Source organism: Artemia franciscana, chromosome 8 (genome assembly GCF_032884065.1).
Source record: "Artemia franciscana chromosome 8, ASM3288406v1, whole genome shotgun sequence".
Lineage (NCBI taxonomy): Eukaryota > Metazoa > Arthropoda > Branchiopoda > Anostraca > Artemiidae > Artemia > Artemia franciscana.
Window position 1 is genome coordinate 16,216,104 of NC_088870.1, and position 24,958 is coordinate 16,241,061.

Sequence of the window (24,958 nt, forward strand, 5' to 3'; positions counted from 1 at the left end):
TTGGTGCATTTTTTAAAGAGTTTTTGTAACCCTCCTCAAAAGATACTTTTGTACCCCCCTGGAAAAAATCCTGGATACGGCTCGGATTGAACCGTGTTTCTTTTTTTTCCTTACTTCTGGTTGTTATCTTTTGGCTAATTATCTTGAATTGAATCAATTAAGCAATTAAACAAAAAGCATAAGTTTTTTCAACTGGAAGTAAGGAGCGACATTAAAACTTAAAACGAACAGAAACTATTCCGTATATGAAAGAAGTTGTCCCCTCCTCAACGTCCCGCTCTTTGCACTAAACTTTTTTATTGTTTTAAAAAGTAGAACTGTGACAAAGAGTCAAACTTTAGCGTAAAAAGCGGGACGTTGAGGAGGGGACAACCCCTTTCATACACGGAATAATTTCTGTTCGTTTTAAGTTTTAATGTCGCTTCTTACTTACATTTGAAAAAAATATTTTTTTTTATTTAATTAAGAGGAAAAGCCAACTAATTGCTACCTCTGGGTACAGAGAATGATTTATGTTTTTCTTGGTTATGTATTTCTGCATTTAGTAGTCTTAGTGTGCTGTGCAGTGGAAACGTTCTTTTAGCAGACTATGGAAGCGTTTGTTTTGTTTTTGGCAAATCAAAGACATTTCATATGTCTTTGTCATATGATCATATGTCATATGATATGGATCTTCATATCCTACAAAAACAAACGCTAAGTGATCCTGCATGAAGACTATTTTGAGAAGGATAAAGGCAGGTCATTTAATTTTCCGTTCAACAATCTTTGCAAATTTAACGGTTGCCACTGTGACAATTTTGATTCCTTCTCCCCCACCCCTCTAATGAAGCAAGATATTGCCCCAGATAATATATTAATCAATTTTTTTATTGCTGCAGAAACGCTTCTCAGTTAAACAGTGAAACTATTATTTACCTTCTCTATAGCATCACATCATTGTGGGTGGATAAGAATAATTCGATAAATACACTATTGAAAAACAGTTGGAAAACAAAATGGAAGGAATCATGAAAATCTGATAAATAGTAAGTTATTGTGTATTTTAAAGCAAGTATTTTGTTGCCATAGTGTATGCTTGTAGTTTTTATATGGCCTAGGGCATCGTTGGTTCCTATTGGTATGAACACGGATGAAATTGTATTGTATCAGATTAACGACGCGGATGAAATTGTCAGGGCAGCAACCGTCATATTTAAAAAGGGTGCCAAACAGGAAACTGCTCCTGTTGCTTTAGTTTTTGCTTCTCTCAAGCTGTGTTCCCACGGTATTACCAAACACTATACTGATGAATTCTTACTTCATAATAAGCAAAATTTTACTCACAATCAGACTTTGTTTATTCCGTTTGTTTTATGTTTTTTAATTGTTTTAAAATTATAAGCCTATATTTTCTAACTGTTATCATTGTTTAGTGTCATGTTCGCTACTCATCCCTGTAAAAAAAGATTCGGCAACTGAAACTGACTGTGGAGCAGTAATTCTTGTTTGTTTTATCACATTGAAATTTATTAATGCGTTTTCTTAAAAATTGAAAAATAAGAATTATGTTACAGTACGATAACTTTTAATTCCTTTAAAGTAGTTTCATCCAGATAGCAGATTGAAAATTTTTGACTGGGAACTGTAACTAAAGGAAGGACAGCTCTTAATTAAATCTTTGACATAAACAAAAAATTTGCATGTTGAAATGAGAGAGGGAAATCTATAAAAACTATTGATTCCTTATATTTTTCCAGCATGTACTGTTAGCTTATCATCTACTTTGATCAAAGTGACTGGATTTGACTGTCATGTTTGTAGCCCTGGAGGCCCACAGTGGTTAGGGGGTACTAGTTTTCATCCCAATGCGTACAATAAATTTGAATTTGATGATTTATGGATAACTTCTGAGAGATCTATATTGACAAACTATTCATATTGAGAATCAGCCAGAAAGTACCTCTTTCATTTCTGTTGAGTAGGGTTTCTCGTCGGACTTCTTTCCCCACGCTAGCCGCAAAACTTAAGCCCTAGGGGCAAAATTGGTGCATCAGGATTAGTCTGAAGATGAAACTAAAATCCGTAAGACTCTTTTATAGAGATTTCTTTTACAGTTGGTTCTGGTTTGACCTAGTTTTATCTGTTCAGTTCTTAGACTGTAAGTACGATGCTGTAAACATTGTTGCAACAAAGGGAAAATAATATGCAAGTTGATTGTGAAACCAAGCACTCCACATCCTACAACCTTAGCTGAGCTCCATACAAACTACATAATTAGGCCAGCAGCTTTCACAACAAATTAGAGGATTTTTTTTTATCTCTGGTAAGTTTTTCAATTATTACAAATTTTTAGCTATGATAACTCAATTGGGCACAGTTGTACTTCCTACATGTACAGTACTCACCTTCAATATATATTTGTATAAAATTTCCTGCTCTTTGCTAAATGTTTTGTACTTGCCTATTATATAAAACACACCCGAGAAGTGAAGTTTGGTTAATGCTAATGAAAAAACAAATATGGTGAAAATAAAATACTTTATCAGCAAAATTGTGGGAACCACAACTTGGAAATATGCTCCCAGAACGCAATGTTACATTTCCTAAAATGTTGCTTCTCGTAAGAGTACAAAGTCATGGTGTGACCATTGAAGCAGTGTTTTGTTTTGGGCAGCAGGCCCTTATTCTGGAAAAGTATAATTGCCTTTTCTTCAGTTCTTGTAAGAGTACAAAGTCAGGGTGTGTCCATTGACGAAGTGTTTTGGACAAGAACCCCTCATCCTGGAAAAATATAATTGCCCATTCTTTGGTCATTGGCAAATCCCAAATCTTAATTTGAACATCCATGATGAGACACTATATTCTATCACTAATCAACTGGTGTCCTCAAGAATCACTTTAGTAATGAACTAGGTCAAGAATCGCATTAATAATGAACTTTTCTTTGTCTTTGAGACGGTTAGCCGACACCGAAGCTCTCTATTTGATAATTCACAAATGACCTTCATAATTTTGCTAATAAAGTATTCTATTTTCATCGTATTTTGTTGTCACCAAACTTTACTTCTCGAGTGTGTTTTATATAATAGACAAGTACTAAATATGTTTTTATCAAACAGTTCGTGGTAACGAACTGTAGTAAGGAGCGACCCGGCTCAATAGTGACCAAAACTCTAAAAAATTGAATTTTGGTACCAGTAGCTACATTAAAAAAATCTCATTTTAATGCTGATTTTAAATATATAAGTTTCATCAAGTTTAGTCTCACCCATCAAAAGTTACGAGCCTGAGAAAATTTGCGTTATTTTAGAAAATAGGGGAAAACACTCTAAAAATCATAGATTCTTAACGAAAATCACACCATCAGATTCAGCGTATCAGAGAAATCTACTGTAGAAGTTTCAAGCTCCTATCTACAAAAATGTGGAATTTTGTATTTTTTGCCAGAAGGTAGATCACGGATGTGTGTTTATTTGTTTGTTTGTTTTTTTTTGTTTTCTTTTTGTTTTTTTTCCAGGGGTGATCGTATCGACCCAGTTGTCCTAGAATGTTGCGAGAGGGCTGATTCTAACGGAAATGAAAAGTTCTAGTGCCCTTTTTAAGTGACCAAAAAATTGGAGGGCACCTAGGCCCCCTCCCACGCTAATTATTTTCCAAAGTCAACGTATTGAAATTCTGAGATAGCCGTTTTATTCAGCGTAGTCGAAAAACCTTATAACTATGTCTTTCCGGACGACTGACTCCCCCACAGTCCCCGTGGGAGGGGCTACAAGTTACAAACTTTGACCAGTAATTACACATAGTAATTACTATATGCTATTATTATTACATATAGTAATGGTTATTGGGAAGTGAACAGGCGTTTTCAGGAGGATTTTTTGGTTGGAGGCAGGGGCTGAGAAGAGGGGGATATGCTGGGGGAACTTTCCATCGAGGAATTCGTCATGGGGGAAGAAAATTTCCATGAAGGGGGCGCAGGATTTAATAGCATTACTTAAAAAAAACAATGGAAAGATAAATATGAAAAAGTTTTTTTTCAGCTGGAAGTAAGGAGCAGCATTAAAACTTAAAACGAACAGCAATTATTACCCATATGAGGGGCTCACCTCCTCCTAATACCTCGCTCTTTATGCTAAAGTATTTTTAGTAACTTCAACTATTTATTCTAAGCCCGCTCTTTTTTCTCAAAATATTCGATCAAAATTATGAGAAAGCCATTTAGCTAAAAAAAAAGAAGCCAAAATCAAAACATGCATTGATTCAAAAACGTTCAGAAATTAAATAAAAAAACAAGTTTTTTTTACCTGAAAGTAAGGAGCGACATTAAAACGAACAGAAATTACTTTGTATATGAAAAGGGCTGCTTCCTCATCAACGCCCCGCTCTTTACGCTAAAGTTTTCTATTGTTTTAAAAAGAAGAGTTGAGAGAAAGAGTCAAACTTTAGCGTAAAGAGCGGGGCGTTGATGAGGAAGCAGCCCCTTTTATATACAAAGTAATTTCTGTTCGTTTTAAGTTTTAATGTCGCTCCTTACTTTCAGTTAAAAAAACTTGTTTTTTTTATTTAATACTTGCTGTTGGTGTGGCGCTTCGCGCCACCCCAACACCTAGTTGGTGGGGCGCTTCGCCCCCCCAAGCCCCCCGGCGTGCGTAAGTCGTTACGTGCCATATTAGTTACGCGCCATTGTAGTTGTGTCCCTGTGTCCCACCTGTGAATAGAGGTATATATATATATATATATATATATATATATATATATATATATATATATATATATATATATATATATATATATGTTTTTAACTACGTAAAACATGCGAATATACAACATTCTTCGCTGTCCCATTGTCTGTGCATATAAATAGATTGTCAGGTTTACTGACTCTTGGACATGCAACATATAATTGTCCATGGGAAAAACAATCCGTATTCAGATCTATACCTCATTATTCTAATGATGTGTCCCTGTATCCTGGTCGTCATTTATATTCCCTGTGTCCCGGTCGTCATTTGTGTCCCGGTATCCCAGTTTGTAATTTCTCTTTGAGTGTCCCGGTCGTCATGTATATTCCCTGTGTCCCGGTGTCCCGGTCGTCATTTTTGTCCCGGTCTGTAATTTCTATTCGAACAATCCCTGTGTCCCGGTCGTCATTTATATATCCCGCCTGTGCCTCCGGCGTCCCCGTTGTAGTTGTGTCCCTATGTCCCGGTCGTCATTTATATTCCCTGTGTCCCGGTCGTGATTTGTGTCCGGGTGTCCCAGTCTGTAATTTCTCTTTGAGGTTCCCGATCGTCATTTATATTCCCTGTGACCCGGTCGTCATTTGTGTCCCGGTGTCCCGGTATGTAATTTCATCAGTTGACAAACATGACGTCAGTCGACAAACAACTTCATGACGCATACAGCTCAATCCTTATAATGACGTCAGTCGACACACATGACGTCAGTCGACACACAAACATGACGTCACTCGAGACACACACACACAGAAAACTTATTTTTATATATATACTAGCTGTTGGGGTGGCGCTTCGCGCCACCCCAACACCTAGTTGGTGGGGGCGCTTCGCGCCCCCCCCCCCAAGCCCCCCTGCGCGCGTAAGTCGTTACGCGCCATATTAGTTACGCGCCATTGTAGTTGTGTCCCTATGTCCCACCTGTGAATATATATATATATATATATATATATATATATATATATATATATATATATATATATATATATATATATATATATATATATATATATATATATATATATATATATGTTTTTAACTACGTAAAACTTGCGAATATACAACATTCTTTGCTGTCCCATTGTCTGTGCATATAAATAGATTGTCAGGTTTACCGACTCTTGAACATGCAACATATAATGGTCCATGGGAAAACAATCCGTATTCAGATCTATACCTCATGATTCTAATGATTGCCCTTGAGCTTTGTTGATGGTGATTGCTAATCGACCATTCCCTGAGTCGCCATCGTCATTTATATATCCCCCTGTGCACCCCGGCGTCCCCTTTGTAGTTATGTCCCTGTGTCCCGGTCGTCATTTATATTCCCTGTGTCCCGGTCGTCATTTTTGTCCCGGTGTTCCAGTCTGTGATTTCTCTTTGAGTGTCCCGGGCGTCATCAATCCTTATAATGACGTCAGTCGACACACATGACGTCAGTCGACACACAAACATGACGTCACTCGAGACACACACACACAGAAAACTTATTTTTATATATATACTAGCTGTTGGGGTGGCGCTTCGCGCCACCCCAACACCTAGTTTGTGGGGGCGCTTCGCCCCCCCCCCCCCCAAGCCCCCCTGCGCGCGTAAGTCGTTACGCGCCATATTAGTTACGCGCCATTGTAGTTGTGTCCCTATGTCCCACCTGTGAATATATATATATATATATATATATATATATATATATATATATATATATATATATATATATATATATATATATATATATATATATATATATATATATATATATATATATATATGTTTTTAACTACGTAAAACTTGCGAATATACAACATTCTTTGCTGTCCCATTGTCTGTGCATATAAATAGATTGTCAGGTTTACCGACTCTTGAACATGCAACATATAATGGTCCATGGGAAAACAATCCGTATTCAGATCTATACCTCATGATTCTAATGATTGCCCTTGAGCTTTGTTGATGGTGATTGCTAATCGACCATTCCCTGAGTCGCCATCGTCATTTATATATCCCCCTGTGCACCCCGGCGTCCCCTTTGTAGTTATGTCCCTGTGTCCCGGTCGTCATTTATATTCCCTGTGTCCCGGTCGTCATTTTTGTCCCGGTGTTCCAGTCTGTGATTTCTCTTTGAGTGTCCCGGGCGTCATTTATATTCCTTGTGTCCCGGTCGTCATTTATATCCCCCTGTGCCCCCCGGCGTCCCCATTGTAGTTGTGTCCCTGTGTCCCGGTCGTCATTTATATTCCCTGTGTCCCGGTCGTCATTTGTATCCCGGTGTCCCGGTCTGTATATACATTCGTTTTTTAGTTTTGTTTTTCTCCTTTATTTTTTTCCTTTTTTCTTTTTTTTCTTTTTTAGTTTATTTAGATTTTTAGATTTTTTAGTTTTTTTATTAGTTTTTAGTTTTTTTGTAGTTTTTACCATTTTTTTAGTTTTTTTAGTTTTTTTTTTACTTATGTCCTGGTTGTCATTTATACTCCCTGTGTCCCGGTCGTCATTTGTGTCTCGGTGCTTTGTTGATTGCTAATTTATATTATATTTATATTTATATTTTTTATATTTATTAATATTTTTTTCAGTTTTTTTTTAGTTTTTAGTTTTTTACCTTTTTTTTAGTTTTTTTTAGTTTTTTAGTTTTTTTTCTTTTTAGTTTTTTTTGTAGTTTTTACCTTTTTTAGTTTTTTTTCTTCTTTTGTATTAGTGTGAAATAATTCAAACGTCATATGCGGACAAACACGACGTCACTCGACAGACAGACAGACAGACATAACCCACAAACAACTTATTTTTATATATATTTATTCATATTTTTTTAGTTTTCTTTTTCTCTTTTATTTTTCAGTTTTTTCCTTTTTTTTAGTTTTTTTCTTTTTTAGTTTTTAGTTTTTTTTAGTTTTTTACCTTTTTTTAGTTTTTTTTAGTTTTTTTAGTTTTTTAGCTTTTTTAGTTTTTTTATTAGTTTTTATTTTTTTTGTAGTTTTTGCCTTTTTTTATTTTTTCCAGTTTTTTTTAGTTATTAGATTTTTACCTTTTTTTAGTTTTTTTTAGTTTTTTAGCTTTTTTAGTTTTTTTTTCTTTTTAGTTTTTTTTGTAGTTTTTACCTTTTTTAGTTTTTTTCTTCTTTTGTATTAGTGTGAAATAATTCAGACGTCATATGCGAACAAACATGACGTCACCTGATCCACAGATCCACACACAGACAACTTATTTTTATATATATAGATAGATAGATGATAACCTCACTAAACACATGATGATCCATACCGGTGAAAAACCATTTAAGTGTGATATATGTCAACGAGGTTTTGCTAAGAATAGCTACCTCACTAATCACATGAGGATCCACACCTGCGAAAAGCCATTCGAATGTGACAAATGCAAAAAGTGGTTTTCACTAAAATGTAATCTTAGAAGACACCAAAGGAATGTATCGTGTTTAAGATACTAAAAGAAAAAAGTGGGAATTTTACTCCAGATTTGAAGGGAGTGAAAGGAATACTGAAGGGTAAGGGATGCTGAAACGATATCTTACTAAACACCAAAGGACACAATATGCTGAAGAGCCATACAAGTTTGACAGATGTAACGAAAGTTTATTTACTAGGTTGTTCTTTATATAATAATTCGAAATCCCGGCTCAATAATCCCGGCTCAATAGCAACCAAAACTCTAAAAAATGGGGTTTTGATATCAATAGCTACATCAAAAGAATCGCATTTGAATGCTGATTTTAAATATATAAGTTTAATCAAGTTTAGTCTTACCCATCAAAAGTTACGAGCCTGAGAAAATTTGCCTTATTTTAAAAAAATTGGGGGAAACAACCCCTAAAAGTTATAGAATCTTAGCGAAAATCACACCATCAGATTCAGCGTATCAGAGAACCCTATTGTAGAAGTTTCAAGGTCCTATCTACAAAAATGTGGAATTTCGTATTTTTTGCCAGAAGACAAATCACGGGTGCGTGTTTATTTGTTTTTTTTTTTTCCCAGGGGTCATCGTATCGACCAAGTGGTCCTAGAATGTCGCAAGAGGGCTCATTCTAACGGAAATGAAAAGTTCTAGTGCCCTTTTTAAGTGACCTCGAGATAAATACCTCGCTCTTTATGCTGTAGTATTTTTAGTAGTTTCAAATATTTACTCTACGGCCTTTTGGATTCAGGGGTCATTCTTAAAGAATTGGGACAAAACTTACGATTTAGTGCAAAGAGCGAGGTATTAACGAGGGTACTAACCCCCTCATGTACATAATAAAAATTTAAGAATATAAAAGTTTGTTACGTAAGCTAATTCTTAAGTTACGTATATTTTTTACTAATAAAATATTCGTTAAAAATTATAGTTGCCTTTTTATGTAACCGAAAGATTGTTTTGCAACTAGGCTTTCCCCACCCCTTATTTCTCAAAATTGTCTGATCAAAACTAAGAGAAAGCCATTTAGCCAAAAATGGAATTAATATGCAAATTTCATTTTAATAATTCATGTGTGGAGAGCCAAAATCAAACATGCATTAATTCAAAAACGTTCAGGAATTACATAAAAAAAACTAGTTTTTTAACTGAAAGTAAGGAGCGACATTAAAACTTAAAACGAGCAGAAATTACTCCGTATATGAAATGGGTTGTCCCCTCTTCAACGTCTCGCTCTTTACGCTAAAGTTTGACTCTTTGCCACAATTCTACTTTTTAAAACAATTAAAAGCTTTAGCGTAAAGAGCGAGGCGTTGAAGAGGGGACAACCCATTTCATATATGGAATAATTTCTGTTCGTTTTAAGTTTTAATGTCGCTCCTTACTTTCAGTTAAAAAACTAGTTTTTTTTTATGTAATCAAGCAATGAGATGTGGTTGCCTTTGGCTAAGTTGCAGCACCTGCTACAGCCATGATTTAGCCAAGCAGGTTCCAATTGTTGACCTTTTCGATCTGGGACCATTTTTAGGGGATTAAAGCTATTTGGTTACTATGGGACGTGTTCACCTCTTACTTGGATTCCAGTTACTGCAGCAACCACGAAACCTAAAAGTTTTATTTGCTGAACACAATAACTCTCCAGGAGATTGTTAGTATTGGACGTGATGGCCTCTTACTAGGTTGCTAGTTACCACTGCAAGCGAAATATTCAACGAAAATTATATTCAACGAAAATTCAGGCAGCAGACTCTTCTACAATCTTCAATCAGTCCTTATCCCAACGAAGGCTCACTTCAAAGATCCAGGTGGCTACTGAGTTAAGGAAATTTCCCTCCCTATTAAGACAATATTGCCTATGAGTTGAAAACAGACTGAGCAGTACAAAAATCATGGAGACCCACTGCCTTAAGCCAATTTTTTAGTTTTATGAGACTAAAAAAAATAATAGAGAACTGGTACTTACGTAAGAATTTTTTCGGGGGGGGGGGGGGGGTAGGAAGAGTAAAAAAGTTTATTCGGTAATTTAAACAAGAAGTTTCCAGAAACCCTGGAGAGGTTAGCATTCGATGGGGTTAATGCGGGCCCCCATCTCTCCCTCCCTCTCCGTACACCTCTGATAGAGAGGTTTTAGGAACATAATTGGAAATAACCATGTTTTTGCAAAAATCAAAAAAAAAAAAAATCCAAAAGAAAAAAAAAATAAAACAAACCTTCGTGAGAGCTTTTAAGCAACTGAGCGCTTGTGGAAAATGAGGCAAGCATATCGTCAAACTGCTCAAGAACAGTTTCACCAAAGTCCGAGGCAATAGACCCCGGCGTGGATAGAGGAGAAACAAAATAATTATCCAAACTCTCATCTAAGCTATCTGGTGTAGGTGGGAGGGAAAAACACAACTTTGAGGGTCGGAAAAGACGAGCATGCTTATCTAAAAATGAAAATAAAATAAACATAACAAAGAGGTAAAAGCAATATCTAAAGCTATATCTGCAACAGAAAAGAAATAAAGACAAAACAAGCAAATAGAGAGGGAAAACAAACAGAAAAAGGTGTAATTCTATTTTTTTCTAAATTCTACTCACACACAGAAGGTTTATATCATTCCATCCGAAGAATGAGAGATTCAATGTCCCATATGACTATTTATAATTTAGTCTGAGGTTAAGTCAATGACAAGATATATATAAATAAACTAGCTGTTGGGGTGGCGCTTCGCGCCACCCCAACACCTAGTTGGTGGGGGCGCTTCGCGCCCCCCCCAAGCCCCCCCGCGCGCGTAAGTCGTTACGCGCCATAATAGTTACGCGCCATTGTAGTTGTGTCCCTATGTCCCACCTGTGAATATAGATAGATATATATATATGGTTTTAACTACGTAAAACTTGCGAATATACAACATTCTTTGCTGTCCCATTGTCTTTGCATATAAATAGATTGTCAGGTTTACCGACTCTTGAACATGCAACATATAATGGTCCATGGGAAAACAATCTGTATTCAGATCTATACCTCATGATTCTAATGATTGCCCTTGAGCTTTGTTGATGGTGATTGCTAATCGACCATTCCCTGTCCCGGTGTCCCGGTCGTCATTTACATCCCCCTGTTTCCCCCGGTGTCCCCGTTGTAGTTGTGTCCCTGTGTCCCGGTCGTCATTTATATTCCCTGTGTCCCGGGTCCCGGTCGTCATTTGTATCCCGGTGTCCCGGTCTGTATATACATTCGTTTTTTAGTTTTGTTTTTCTCCTTTATTTTTTTCCTTTTTTTTTCTTTTTTAGCTTATTTAGATTTTTAGATTTTTTAGTTTTTTTATTAGTTTTTAGTTTTTTTTTTCTTTTTAGTTTTTTTGTCCCGGTCGTCATTTATATCCCCCTGTTTCCCCCGGTGTCCCCGTTGTAGTTGTGTCCCTGTGTCCCGGTCGTCATTTATATTCCCTGTGTCCCGGTCGTCATTTGTATCCCGGTGTACCGGTCTGTATATACATTCGTTTTTTAGTTTTGTTTTTCTCCTTTATTTTTTTCCTTTTTTTTTCTTTTTTAGTTTATTTAGATTTTTAGATTTTTTAGTTTTGTCCTGGTCGTCATTTATACTCCCTGTGTCCCGGTGCTTTGTTGATTGCTAATCGAACATTCCTTTTGTCCTGGTCGCTTTCTCTTTGAGTGTCGTCATTTATTTTTTTCTTTTTTAGTTCTTTTAGTTTTTACCTTTTTTAGTTTTTTTTTAGTTTTTAGTTTTTTTAGTTTTTTACCTTTTTTTAGTTTTTTTAGTTTTTTTAGTTTTTTAGCTTTTTTATTTTTTTTATTAGTTTTTAGTTTTTTTAGTTTTTGCCTTTTTTTTAGTTTTTTTAGTTTTTTAGCTTTTTTATTAGTTTTTAGTTTTTTTGTAGTTTTTGCCTTTTTTTAGTTTTTTTAGTTTTTTAGCTTTTTTATTTTTTTTATTAGTTTTTAGTTTTTTTTGTAGTTTTTGCCTTTTTTTTCTCTTTGAGTGTCGTCATTTATTAGTTTTTTCCTTTTTTTTTTTAGTTTTTTATTGGTTTTTACCTTTATTTTAGCTTATTTTTCAGTTTTTTCCTTTTTTTTAGTTTTTTTTTATTTTTTATTTTTTTTAGTTTTTTACCTTTTTTTAGTTTTTTTAGTTTTTTTAGTTTTTTAGCTTTTTTACTTTTTTTATTAGTTTTTAGTTTTTTTTTGTAGTTTTTGCCTTTTTAGTTTTTTATTGGTTTTTACCTTTATAGTTTTTTTAGTTTTTTAGCTTTTTTATTTTTTTTATTAGTTTTTAGTTTTTTTTGTAGTTTTTGCCTTTTTTAGTTTTTTCAGTTTTGACGTCACCTGATCCAGTTTTTTCAGGTGACGTCACCTTACACATCCACACATCCACAGACAGACAACTTATTTTTATATATATAGATAAATAAATAAATATATATATATATATATATATATATATATATATATATATATATATATATATATATGTATATCATTTTCTTTCAATATTGTCCGAATCCAAGTGTCCGACAGCCTGCTAGAAAGGGCTTAATTCCATCCCGAGCGGAGAGCCATAAAAGACATTTGAGAAAACAAGCGTTCTATTTTATTTGTACTACTAGTTTTACATAAATTGAGATTACCAAGGGGTGGTAAGCAGAATGAGTCTAAGAGAGAGAGGGGGGAGAGTTTAAAACTTTAGGAGCCTATGAAGTTAATTTTGGTGCGTAAATTCATAAGCGCAAAATCGTAGAATGAACCACTTATATCAGGTTAAACGAGCAAGAACTCAACTGCTTTCCACATTACCTTACAGAGTGGTTTGTGTGTGATTAAGTCCGGTTTACACTACTTGTGGATCGAGTCTTCAATTTCTATTGTTTGTTTCAAGTTTTTGCTGCAGCTCTTTTTTATTGAGGGAGGGGGCATCCATCCTTTTTCTTCCACCGAATATAGTGTTTGCTTTAAAGATTAAAAACTGCAAAGAAATAAATTGTGCGAAGCACATAGCTTCGCACAATTGTGCGAAACTTTTGGAGCCTAAACAAACACAGGACCCAACTCTTAGGGGTCATAGGAGGTATTAAAAGATTTACTCAAAGGTAGGGGAAAGAGTGCGGGTTAAAACTGAAAGGTAATTTCTTATACAAAGGCTTTTCAAATTATCTTGTGGTAGCAGGGTGGAATATTTTTAAACCACTGAAAAAATACAGGAGGGATATCCACCTGATCCATCAAGTATACTTAAACAAACTCATATAATTTTAAAGGTAAAGTCTTTCCCTGCTAGGGGTATATAATTTCGAAGACCATGCTGCCTTTCCATGACGGAAGTATAACAGTTCAAAACAGGGATGAAACCTTTTAATCGACAGTGAACAGATATACAATTTTTAACTGGATATTTCAAACACTTATACACTGATCATCACTGTAAAACAGTAAAACAGTAGAAAAGAAGTTTTACTGCTGATAATTAACACTGTATATGTGTTCGAAACATCCAGTTAAAAATCTTATATCTGTTCACTGTCGATTAAAAGGTTTCAGCCTTATCCTGAACTGTTATACGTTTGTTAGGGGTATCTTAAATAGTCCTTATCTAATCAAGATGTTGATTTTCATTAGATTTTATGATGTTTCAGGTTTCAGAAAAACTCCAGTACGCTCCCCCCCAATCCCTTATCTAGAAAAAAATTACTCTAATCCTCCTCTGATAAGATGTAATGCATCTATATTTGTAAATTTACCCAATTCCTAACTTGGATGCACAAATTCCTTGCAATAGAAAGATTCGAACCTTAGTCCATTTACATTTAGCTCAAGGTCTGAACCACTTTACCATCACAAGGTACTTATAGTTATGTACAATCTTGCTTATGATCCTTCAAGTTATAATTATAGGGTTTGAATTAACAAGTAACCACTAGAAAATTTACGAATTAGCTATAGTTCTCTCGAATTTCTTTTCTAAAGACTAGATCTTTTGAATAAGCTCGCTTGCAAAATAATAATACATTAAAAGAAAAAAAAGAAAGAAAAACTAAAAAAGAAAAAAAAAACTAAAAAGAAAAAATTAAAAGAGGAAAAAACTTAAAAAAACAAAAAAGGTAAAAAACTAAAAAAAACTAAAAAGAAAAAACGAAAAACCTAAAAAATTTTAAAAGAAGACATTATAATTACGACGTAATGGAAATTCCTTGCAATGGAGGGATTCGAACCTGAGTCCATTTGCATTTAGCTCAAGGTCTGAACCACACTACCATCACAAGGTACTTATGATTATGTACAATCTTGCTTATGATACTTCCAAGTTATAATTATAGGGTTTGAATTAACAAGTAACCACTAGAAAATTTACGAATAAGCTATAGTTCTCTCGAATTTCTTTTCTAAAGACTAGATCTTTTGAATAAACTCGCTTGCAAAATAATAATACATTAAAAGAAAAAAAAAGAAAGAAAAACTAAAAAAGAAAAAAAAACTAAAAAGAAAAAATTAAAAGAAGAAAAAACTTAAAAAAAACAAAAAAGGTAAAAAACTAAAAAAAAACTAAAAAGAAAAAAACGAAAAAACTTAAAAAACTAAGAATAGAAAAAAGAAAAAAAGGAAAAAAATTTAAAAAGAAAAATGACTAAAAACAGAAAAAACTAAAAAGTAAAAAAAAGGAAAACTAATAAAGGAGTAAAATCTAAAAAATAAAGAAGAAAAAGAAAACTAAAAAAAGAAGAAAAAAACTAAAAAAGGTAAATAACTAAAAAAAACTAAAAAGAAAAAAAACTGAATAAAAAAGAAAAAGAAACCTTAAAAAAGGAGAAAAACTAAAAAAAAGGTAAAAAGTAAAAAAAAATAAAAAGAAAAAACCAAGAAAACTAAAAAATCTAAAAAACAAAAGCTAAAAAAAACTAAAAAACCTTAAAAAAGGAGGAAAACTAATAATATATATATATACTAAACTAAAACTAATAATATATATATATATATATATATATATATATATATATATCTCTATATATATAAAAATAAGTTGTCTGTGGATGGATGGATGGATGGATGTGTGGATGGATGTGTCAGGTGACGTCACCTGAAAAAACTGGATTAGGTGACGTCAAAACTGAAAAAACTAAAAAAAGGCAAAAACTACAAAAAAAACTAAAAACTAATAAAAAAAATAAAAAAGCTAAAAAACTAAAAAAACTATAAAGGTAAAAACCAATAAAAAACTAAAAAAAAAACTGAAAAAACTAAAAAAAGGCAAAAACTACAAAAAAAAACTAAAAACTAATAAAAAAAGTAAAAAAGCTAAAAAACTAAAAAAACTAAAAAAACTAAAAAAAGGTAAAAAACTAAAAAAAATAAAAAATAAAAAAAAACTAAAAAAAAGGAAAAAACTGAAAAATAAGCTAAAATAAAGGTAAAAACCAATAAAAAACTAAAAAAAAGGGAAAAAACTAATAAATGACGACACTCAAAGAGAAAGCGACCAGGACAAAAAACTAAAAAAAAAGGCAAAAACTACAAAAAAACTAAAAACTAATAAAAAAAATAAAAAAGCTAAAAAACTAAAAAAACTAAAAAAAGGTAAAAAACTAAAAAAACTAAAAACTAAAAAAAAACTAAAAAAGGTAAAAACTAAAAGAACTAAAAAAGAAAAAAATAAATGACGACACTCAAAGAGAAAGCGACCAGGACAAAAGGAATGTTCGATTAGCAATCAACAAAGCACCGGGACACAGGAACTAAAAAACGAATGTATATACAGACCGGTACACCGGGATACAAATGACGACCGGGACACAGGGAATATAAATAACGACCGGGACACAGGGACACAACTACAACGGGGACACCGGGGGAAACAGGGGGATATAAATGACGACCGGGACAAAAAAACTAAAAAGAAATAAAAACTAAAAACTAATAAAAAAAACTAAAAAATCTAAAAATCTAAATAAGCTAAAAAAGAAAAAAAAAGGAAAAAAATAAAGGAGAAAAACAAAACTAAAAAACGAATGTATATACAGACCGGGACACCGGGATACAAATGATGACCGGGACCCGGGACACAGGGAATATAAATGACGACCGGGACACAGGGACACAACTACAACGGGGACACCGGGGGAAACAGGGGGATAACCTGACAATCTATTTATATGCAAAGACAATGGGACAGCAAAGAATGTTGTATATTCGCAAGTTTTACGTAGTTAAAACCATATATATATATATATATCTATATTCACAGGTGGGACATAGGGACACAACTACAATGGCGCGTAACTATTATGGCGCGTAACGACTTACGCGCGCGGGGGGGCTTGGGGGGGGCGCGAAGCGCCCCCACCAACTAGGTGTTGGGGTGGCGCGAAGCGCCACCCCAACAGCTAGTATATATATATATATATATATATATATGTATATCATTTTCTTTCAATATTGTCCGAATCCAAGTGTCCGACAGCCTGCTAGAAAGGGCTTAATTCCATCCCGAGCGGAGAGCCATAAAAGACATTTGAGAAAACAAGCGTTCTATTTTATTTGTACTACTAGTTTTACATAAATTGAGATTACCAAGGGGTGGTAAGCAGAATGAGTCTAAGAGAGAGAGAGGGGGGAGAGTTTAAAACTTTAGGAGCCTATGAAGTTAATTTTGGTGCGTAAATTCATAAGCGCAAAATCGTAGAATGAACCACTTATATCAGGTTAAACGAGCAAGAACTCAACTGCTTTCCACATTACCTTACAGAGTGGTTTGTGTGTGATTAAGTCCGGTTTACACTACTTGTGGATCGAGTCTTCAATTTCTATTGTTTGTTTCAAGTTTTTCCTGCAGCTCTTTTTTATTGAGGGAGGGGGCATCCATCCTTTTTCTTCCACCGAATATAGTGTTTGCTTTAAAGATTAAAAACTGCAAAGAAATAAATTGTGCGAAGCACATAGCTTCGCACAATTGTGCGAAACTTTTGGAGCCTAAACAAACACAGGACCCAACTCTTAGGGGTCATAGGAGGTATTAAAAGATTGAACTCAAAGGTAGGGGAAAGAGTGCGGGTTAAAACTGAAAGGTAATTTCTTATACAAAGGCTTTTCAAATTATCTTGTGGTAGCAGGGGTGGAATATTTTTAAACCACTGAAAAAATACAGGAGGGATATCCACCTGATCCATCAAGTATACTTAAACAAACTCATATAATTTTAAAGGTAAAGTCTTTCCCTGCTAGGGGTATATAATTTCGAAGACCATGCTGCCTTTCCATGACGGAAGTATAACAGTTCAAAACAGGGATGAAACCTTTTAATCGACAGTGAACAGATATACAATTTTTAACTGGATATTTCAAACACTTATACACTAATCATCACTGTAAAACAGTAAAACAGTAGAAAAGAAGTTTTACTGCTGATAATTAACACTGTATATGTGTTCGAAACATCCAGTTAAAAATCTTATATCTGTTCACTGTCGATTAAAAGGTTTCAGCCTTATCCTGAACTGTTATACTTTTGTTAGGGGTATCTTAAATAGTCCTTATCTAATCAAGATGTTGATTTTCATTAGATTGTATGATGTTTCAGGTTTCAGAAAAACTCCAGTACGCTCCCCCCCAATCCCTTATCTAGAAAAAAATTACTCTAATCCTCCTCTGACAAGATGTAATGCATCTATATTTGTAAATTTACCCAATTCCTAACTTGGATGCACAAATTCCTTGCAATAGAAAGATTCGAACCTTAGTCCATTTGCATTTAGCTCAAGGTCTGATCCACTTTACCATCACAAGGAACTTATAGTTATGTACAATCTTGCTTATGATCCTTCAAGTTATAATTATAGGGTTTGAATTAACAAGTAACCACTAGAAAATTTACGAATTAGCTATAGTTCTCTCGAATTTCTTTTCTAAAGACTAGATCTTTTGAATAAGCTCGCTTGCAAAATAATAATACATTAAAAGAAAAAAAGAAAGAAAAAATAAAAAAGAAAAAAAAACTAAAAAGAAAAAATTAAAAGAGGAAAAAACTTAAAAAAACAAAAAAGGTAAAAAACTAAAAAAAACTAAAAAGAAAAAACGAAAAACCTAAAAAATTTTAAAAGAAGACATTATAGTAAACATGTGCAATCGAGATTCCTTGCAATTGAGGGATTCGAACCTGAGTCCATTTGCATTTAGCTCAAGGTCTGATCCACACTACCATCACAAGGTACTTATGATTATGTACAATCTTGCTTATGATACTTCAAGTTATAATTATAGGGTTTGAATTAACAAGTAACCACTAGAAAATTTACGAATAAGCTATAGTTCTCTCGAATTTCTTTTCTAAAGACTAGATCTTTTGAATAAACTCGCTTGCAAAATAATAATACATTAAAAGAAAAAAAAAGAAAGAAAAACCAGAAAAGAAAAAAAACTAAAAAGAAAAAATTAAAAGAAGAAAAAACTTAAAAAAAACAAAAAAGGTAAAAAACTAAAAAAAAACTAAAAAGAAAAAAACGAAAAAACTAAAAAAACTAAGAAAAGAAAAAAGGAAAAAAAGGAAAAAAATTTAAAAAGAAAAATGCCTAAAAACAGAAAAAACTAAAAAATAAAAAAAGGAAAACTAATAAAGGAGTAAAAACTAAAAAATAAAGAAGAAAAAGAAAACTAAAAAAAGAAGAAAAAAACTAAAAAAGGTAAATAACTAAAAAAAACTAAAAAGAAAAAAACTGAATAAAAAAGAAAAAGAAACCTTAAAAAAAGGAGAAAAACTAAAAAAAAGGTAAAAAGTAAAAAAAATAAAAAGAAAAAACTAAGAAAACTAAAAAATCTAAAAAACAAAAGCTAAAAAAAACTAAAAAACCTTAAAAAAGGAGAAAAACTAATAAGGAAAAACAACTAAAAAAGAAAAACTAAAAAAGAAAAAAGAAAAACTAAAAAAGGAGAAAAGAAACTAACAAATAAAAAAAGAAAACTAAGAAAAAAGCAAAAAAAGTAAAAAACTAAAAAGCAAAAGAAAAACTAAGAAACAAAAAAAATTAAAAAAGATAAAATTAAAAAAAGAAGAAAACTAAAAAGAAAAAAGAAAAAAATAAAAAAGGTAAGAAAAGCAAAAAATCTAAAAACATGAAAAAAAAAAAATCTAGGAAAAAAAATAAAGAAAAAGTAAGAAAGGTAAAAAAAATCCAAATATAACGTCATATTCAAATGACGTCATTATATATTATTAATCTGTTAAGAAAAAACTAAAAAGAGAAAAAACCAAAAAAGAATATAGAAAAAAAATAAAGAAAACCTAAAAAATAAAAAAGAACTAAAAAATCTAAGAAGAAAAAAATAAATAAAGAAAAAGTAAAAAAGTAAAAAATAATCTAAATATAATGTCATATTCAAAATGACGTCATTGTAATATAAGGAAGCTTTCATTTTAATACAAAAGTCATATTCGACTGTTTGGTATGTTACATGGCCTAAGTAACAAATTATTTTGTGGTCTTTCCAAACATCAGGGTAGTTTATCTGACACTACCCCCCTCTTTCGTTAGTTTATTTCAGCTTAGGGTAAATGTTTAGTTTCGTCACAAGTTTTCTAAAGTGTGTATTACTGCATATAGCAAGATTCTGATGATCGCATATTGTTTCTCTGTTATTATTAGAGAAGCGCATTTATTTTTTACCTTTCTAATATCCCCCTTCAATGAAACTAAAAATGCGTAAAGTGGGCTTGCTTACAGGTAGCATTATCTATAGAGCGAAGCTCCATGAGCCTCGCTGGCAGCGGGGTGAGGTTTATATTCTATATTTTTTCAAAAAAGTGTTAAAGAAACCTCAGACTAGGTTTTTTAAATAAATATAGAACAACATATATAAAACAAATTCCAATTTATTTAAACAATAATAGAAAGATCAGTTTTTTTATGCCAGTTAAAATTTTTAGAAATGATTTCATTTTTTTTGTGATTAATATACAGTGGTTCATTTTTGGTCTATGTTTTCGATTCCACGTCTTCTTCGCTTAGGGGTGGTGCTTCTAGATCTTCCAAAGTTGTGTCTATGTCAATCCCGTGAATGACCAGTCGACTGATGACTGCTGTATCCGTTCTCTTTGAGTGAACTGGGGGTTGCTAATTTGGAAAAACAGAAAAATTGAGGTATTTTTAACTTAAGAACGGGTGACCGGATCTTAAGAACGGGTGACCGGTCGTCATTTATATTCCCTATGTCCCGGTGTCCCGGTCATCATTTGTGTCCCGCTGTCCCGGTGTGTAATTTCGTCAATCAACAAACAACACGTCAGTCGACACACAAAAATGACGTCACTCGAAACACAGACACACAGACAACTTATTTTCATATGTATATAGATGTCCCGGTGTCCCGGTCGTCATTTGTGTCCCGATGTCCCGGTGTGTAATTTCGTCGATCAACAAACATGAAGTCAGTCAACACACAAACATGACGTCACTCGACACACACACACACAGACAACTTATTTTTATATATATACTAGCTGTTGGGGTGGCGCTTCGCGCCCCCCCCCCCCCCAAGCCCCCCCGCGCGCGTAAGTCGTTACGCGCCATATTAGTTACGCGCCATTGTAGTTGTGTATATATATATATATATATATATATGTTTTTAACTACGTAAAACTTGCGAATATACAACATTCTTTGCTGTCCCATTGTCTGTGCATATAAATAGATTTTCAGGTTTACCGACTCTTGAACATGCAACATATAATGGTCCATGGGAAAACAATCCGTATTCAGATCTATACCTCATGATTCTAATGATTGCCCTTGAGCTTTGTTGATGGTGATTGCTAATCGACCATTCCCTGAGTCGCCATCGTCATTTATATATCCCCCTGTGCACCCCGGCGTCCCCTTTGCAGTTATGTCCCTGTGTCCCGGTCGTCATTTATATTCCCTGTGTCCCGGTCGTCATTTGTGTCCCGGTGTTCCAGTCTGTGATTTCTCTTTGAGTGTCCCGGGCGTCATTTATATTCCTTGTGTCCCTGTGTCCCGGTCGTCATTTATATCCCCCTGTGCCCCCCAGCGTCCCCATTGTAGTTGTGTCCCTGTGTCCCGGTCGTCATTTATATTCCCTGTGTCCCGGTCGTCATTTGTATCCCGGTGTCCCGGTCTGTATATACATTCGTTTTTTAGTTTTGTTTTTCTCCTTTATTTTTTTCCTTTTTTCTTTTTTTCTTTTTTAGTTTATTTAGATTTTTAGATTTTCTAGTTTTTTTATTAGTTTTTAGTTTTTTTGTAGTTTTTACCATTTTTTTTAGTTTTTTTAGTTTTTTTTTTTACTTATGTCCTGGTCGTCATTTATACTCCCTGTGTCCCGGTCGTCATTTGTGTCTCGGTGCTTTGTTGATTGCTAATTTATATTATATTTATATTTTTTATATTTATTAATATTTTTTTAGTTTTCTTTTTCTCTTATTTTTCAGTTTTTTCCTTTTTTTTAGTTTTTTCTTTTTTAGTTTTTAGTTTTTTTTAGTTTTTTACCTTTTTTTAGTTTTTTTTAGTTTTTTTAGTTTTTTAGCTTTTTTAGTTTTTTTATTAGTTTTTAGTTTTTTTTTTAGTTTTTGCCTTTTTTTAGTTTTTTCAGTTTTTTTTTAGTTTTTTGTTTTTTACCTTTTTTTAGTTTTTTTAGTTTTTTAGCTTTTTTAGTTTTTTTCTTTTTAGTTTTTTTTTGTAGTTTTTACCTTTTTTAGTTTTTTTTTCTTCTTTTGTATTAGTGTGAAATAATTCAGACGTCATATGCGGACAAACACGACGTCACTCGACAGACTGACAGACAGACATAACCCAGAAAACAACTTATTTTTATATATATTTATTCATATTTTTTTAGTTTTCTTTTTCTCTTTTATTTTTCAGTTTTTTCCTTTTTTTTAGTTTTTTTCTTTTTTAGTTTTTAGTTTTTTTCAGTTTTTTACCTTTTTTTAGTTTTTTTTAGTTTTTTTAGTTTTTTAGCTTTTTTAGTTTTTTTATTAGTTTTTATTTTTTTTCTAGTTTTTGCCTTTTTTTATTTTTTTCAGTTTTTTTTTAGTTATTAGATTTTTACCTTTTTTTAGTTTTTTTTAGTTTTTTAGCTTTTTAGTTTTTTTTTCTTTTTAGTTTTTTTTTGTAGTTTTTACCTTTTTTAGTTTTTTTCTTCTTTTGTATTAGTGTGAAATAATTCAGACGTCATATGCGGACAAACATGACGTCACCTGATCCATCCACAGATCCACACACAGACAACTTACCTATAATACCTAGATCAACTCCTGCAGACGAAATGAATGCTTGCCTGAAAAATTCTAATTTATGGGCACACGTAAAAACATTTTTATTAATATTTTTTTAGTTTTCTTTTTCTCTTATTTTTCAGTTTTTTCCTTTTTTTTAGTTTTTTCTTTTTTAGTTTTTAGTTTTTTTTAGTTTTTTACCTTTTTTTAGTCTTTTTAGTTTTTTTAGTTTTTTAGCTTTTTTAGTTTTTTTATTAGTTTTTAGTTTTTTTTTAGTTTTTGCCTTTTTTTAGTTTTTTCAGTTTTTTTTAGTTTTTTGTTTTTTACCTTTTTTTATTTTTTTTTAGTTTTTTAGCTTTTTTAGTTTTTTTTTAGTTCTTTTTTGTAGTTTTTACCTTTTTTAGTTTTTTTTCTTCTTTTGTATTAGTGTGAAATAATTCAGACGTCATATGCGGACAAACACGACGTCACTCGACAGACAGACAGACAGACATAACCCAGAAAACAACTTATTTTTATATATATTTATTCATATTTTTTTAGTTTTCTTTTTCTCTTTTATTTTTCAGTTTTTTCCTTTTTTTTCTTTTTTTTCTTTTTTAGTTTTTAGTTTTTTTTAGTTTTTTACCTTTTTTTAGTTTTTTTTAGTTTTTTTAGTTTTTTAGCTTTTCTAGTTTTTTTATTAGTTTTTATTTTTTTTCTAGTTTTTGCCTTTTTTTATTTTTTTCAGTTTTTTTTTAGTTATTAGATTTTTACCTTTTTTTAGTTTTTTTTAGTTTTTTAGCTTTTTAGTTTTTTTTTCTTTTTAGTTTTTTTGTAGTTTTTACCTTTTTTAGTTTTTTTCTTCTTTTGTATTAGTGTGAAATAATTCAGACGTCATATGCGGACAAACATGACGTCACCTGATCCATCCACAGATCCACACACAGACAACTTATTTTTATATATATAGACTAGCTGTTGGGGTGGCGCGAACCCCAACACCTAGTTGGTGGGGCGCTTCGCGCCCCCCAAGCCCCCCCGCGCGCGTAAGTCGTTACGCGCCATATTAGTTACGCGCCATTGTAGTTGTGTCCCTGTGTTCCACCTGTGAATATAGATAGATTTATATATGTGTTTCAAACTACGTAAAACTTGCGAATATACAACATTCTTGGCTTTCCCATTGTCTGTGCATATACAAAGCCTTATGTACTAATAATGACGTCATATGCAAACGCTCTTTTTACAAACAAACAAACATGCATACACACAACTCGTTTTTATATAGATAGATAGATAGATAGATAGATACAATACAAATTAACTGCGTAAAACTTGCGAATATACAACATTCTTCGCTGTCCAATTGTCGCTGCATATAAATAGATTGTCAGGTTTACCCACCCTCGAACATGCAACGTACAATTGTCCATGGGAAAAACAATCAGTATTAAGATCTATACCAGATTTTTCTAATGATTGACCTTGAGCTTTGTTAATGGTGATTGCAAATGCTAATCGAATTGGGAACTGCAATCTTTTAAATTGAAATGGCAGATCCGTTGGAATCATGGGAATGCGAGGAATAAGAACAGCCTCACCCTCAAAAGGCCCTGTCAAGATTGTGGCCTCTATTAGGTTTTCCATTGTTTTTTTTACGGCAAGTCGCGTGCCATTGCAAAGCTTTGGTGGGTTGATATTTCTTAAAAGTATTATTGGTACGCCTATTTTTAGTTGTAGCACGTGTGGTGGAAACCCTGAAAGATCCACGGAATTTAAAAATTCAGATGGATAATTAACCGCTTCATTTGGTTCCAAAACTGTGTCGACTGACTTGTAAAGGACTGCCTGGTCTCGAATCTTGGTCAAAACAATATTGTTGATTTCGTGGACGTCTATTATTTTGGGTGAAAGAATCGCTCTTTCACTTAGCCATTTATTATTTTTATAATTGTTTAGAATATTCGGAAATACTTTTTCAATCAATTCATTTTTGGACGTCACTAAATTACAGAAATCAGCAGGTAGTTGTATACGTCCTGAAATTGAGTCTACTGGGAGCTTTCCGTTTCCAATTGCCAGCAATTGATCTGAAAATGTTTGACCAGAGTCATCGTTTTGCAATCGGACACGCATATTTGTAGTTAATTTTAATGATTTTACGTGTGCCCATAAATTAGAATTTTTCTGGCAAGCATTCATTTTGTCTGCAGGAGTTGATCTAAGTATTATAGGTAATGTTTGCCTGAAATCTCCCGCAAGCAATATTAATGTGCTGCCAAAAGGTTTCGAATTCCCTCGCAGATCTTTCAAATATTGATCCAGAGCCTCGAGCGATTTTTTGTGTGCCATTGTGCACTCATCCCAAATAATAAGTTTGCATTGCTGCAATACTTTACCCATCCCAGATGATTTGGAATTGTTGCACGTGGGAGTTTCTGTAGAATGCAAATTCAGAGGCAATTTCAAAGCAGAATCAGCAGTTCTTCCACCAGGCAGCAATGTTGCGGCTATTCCGGACGACGCAATTGCCAACGCTATATCATTTTTGGATCGAATTGATGCCAGAATCGGTTTTATCACAAACGTTTTACCAGTACCTCCTGGCGCATCCAAAAAGAAAATTTCTCCAATGTTGTTATCG

The 24,958-nt window shown here is 33.0% G+C and overlaps 1 protein-coding gene across 1 annotated transcript in view; it reads left to right on the forward strand.

The window, feature by feature from the left end:
- The window catches only part of LOC136030048 (sodium/hydrogen exchanger 3-like), a gene marked incomplete in the record, with an annotated part of 256,472 nt that overhangs the window by 27,830 nt on the left and 203,684 nt on the right, over positions 1–24,958 (forward strand). The window contains 1 exon segment of the mRNA XM_065708668.1: positions 2,097–2,305.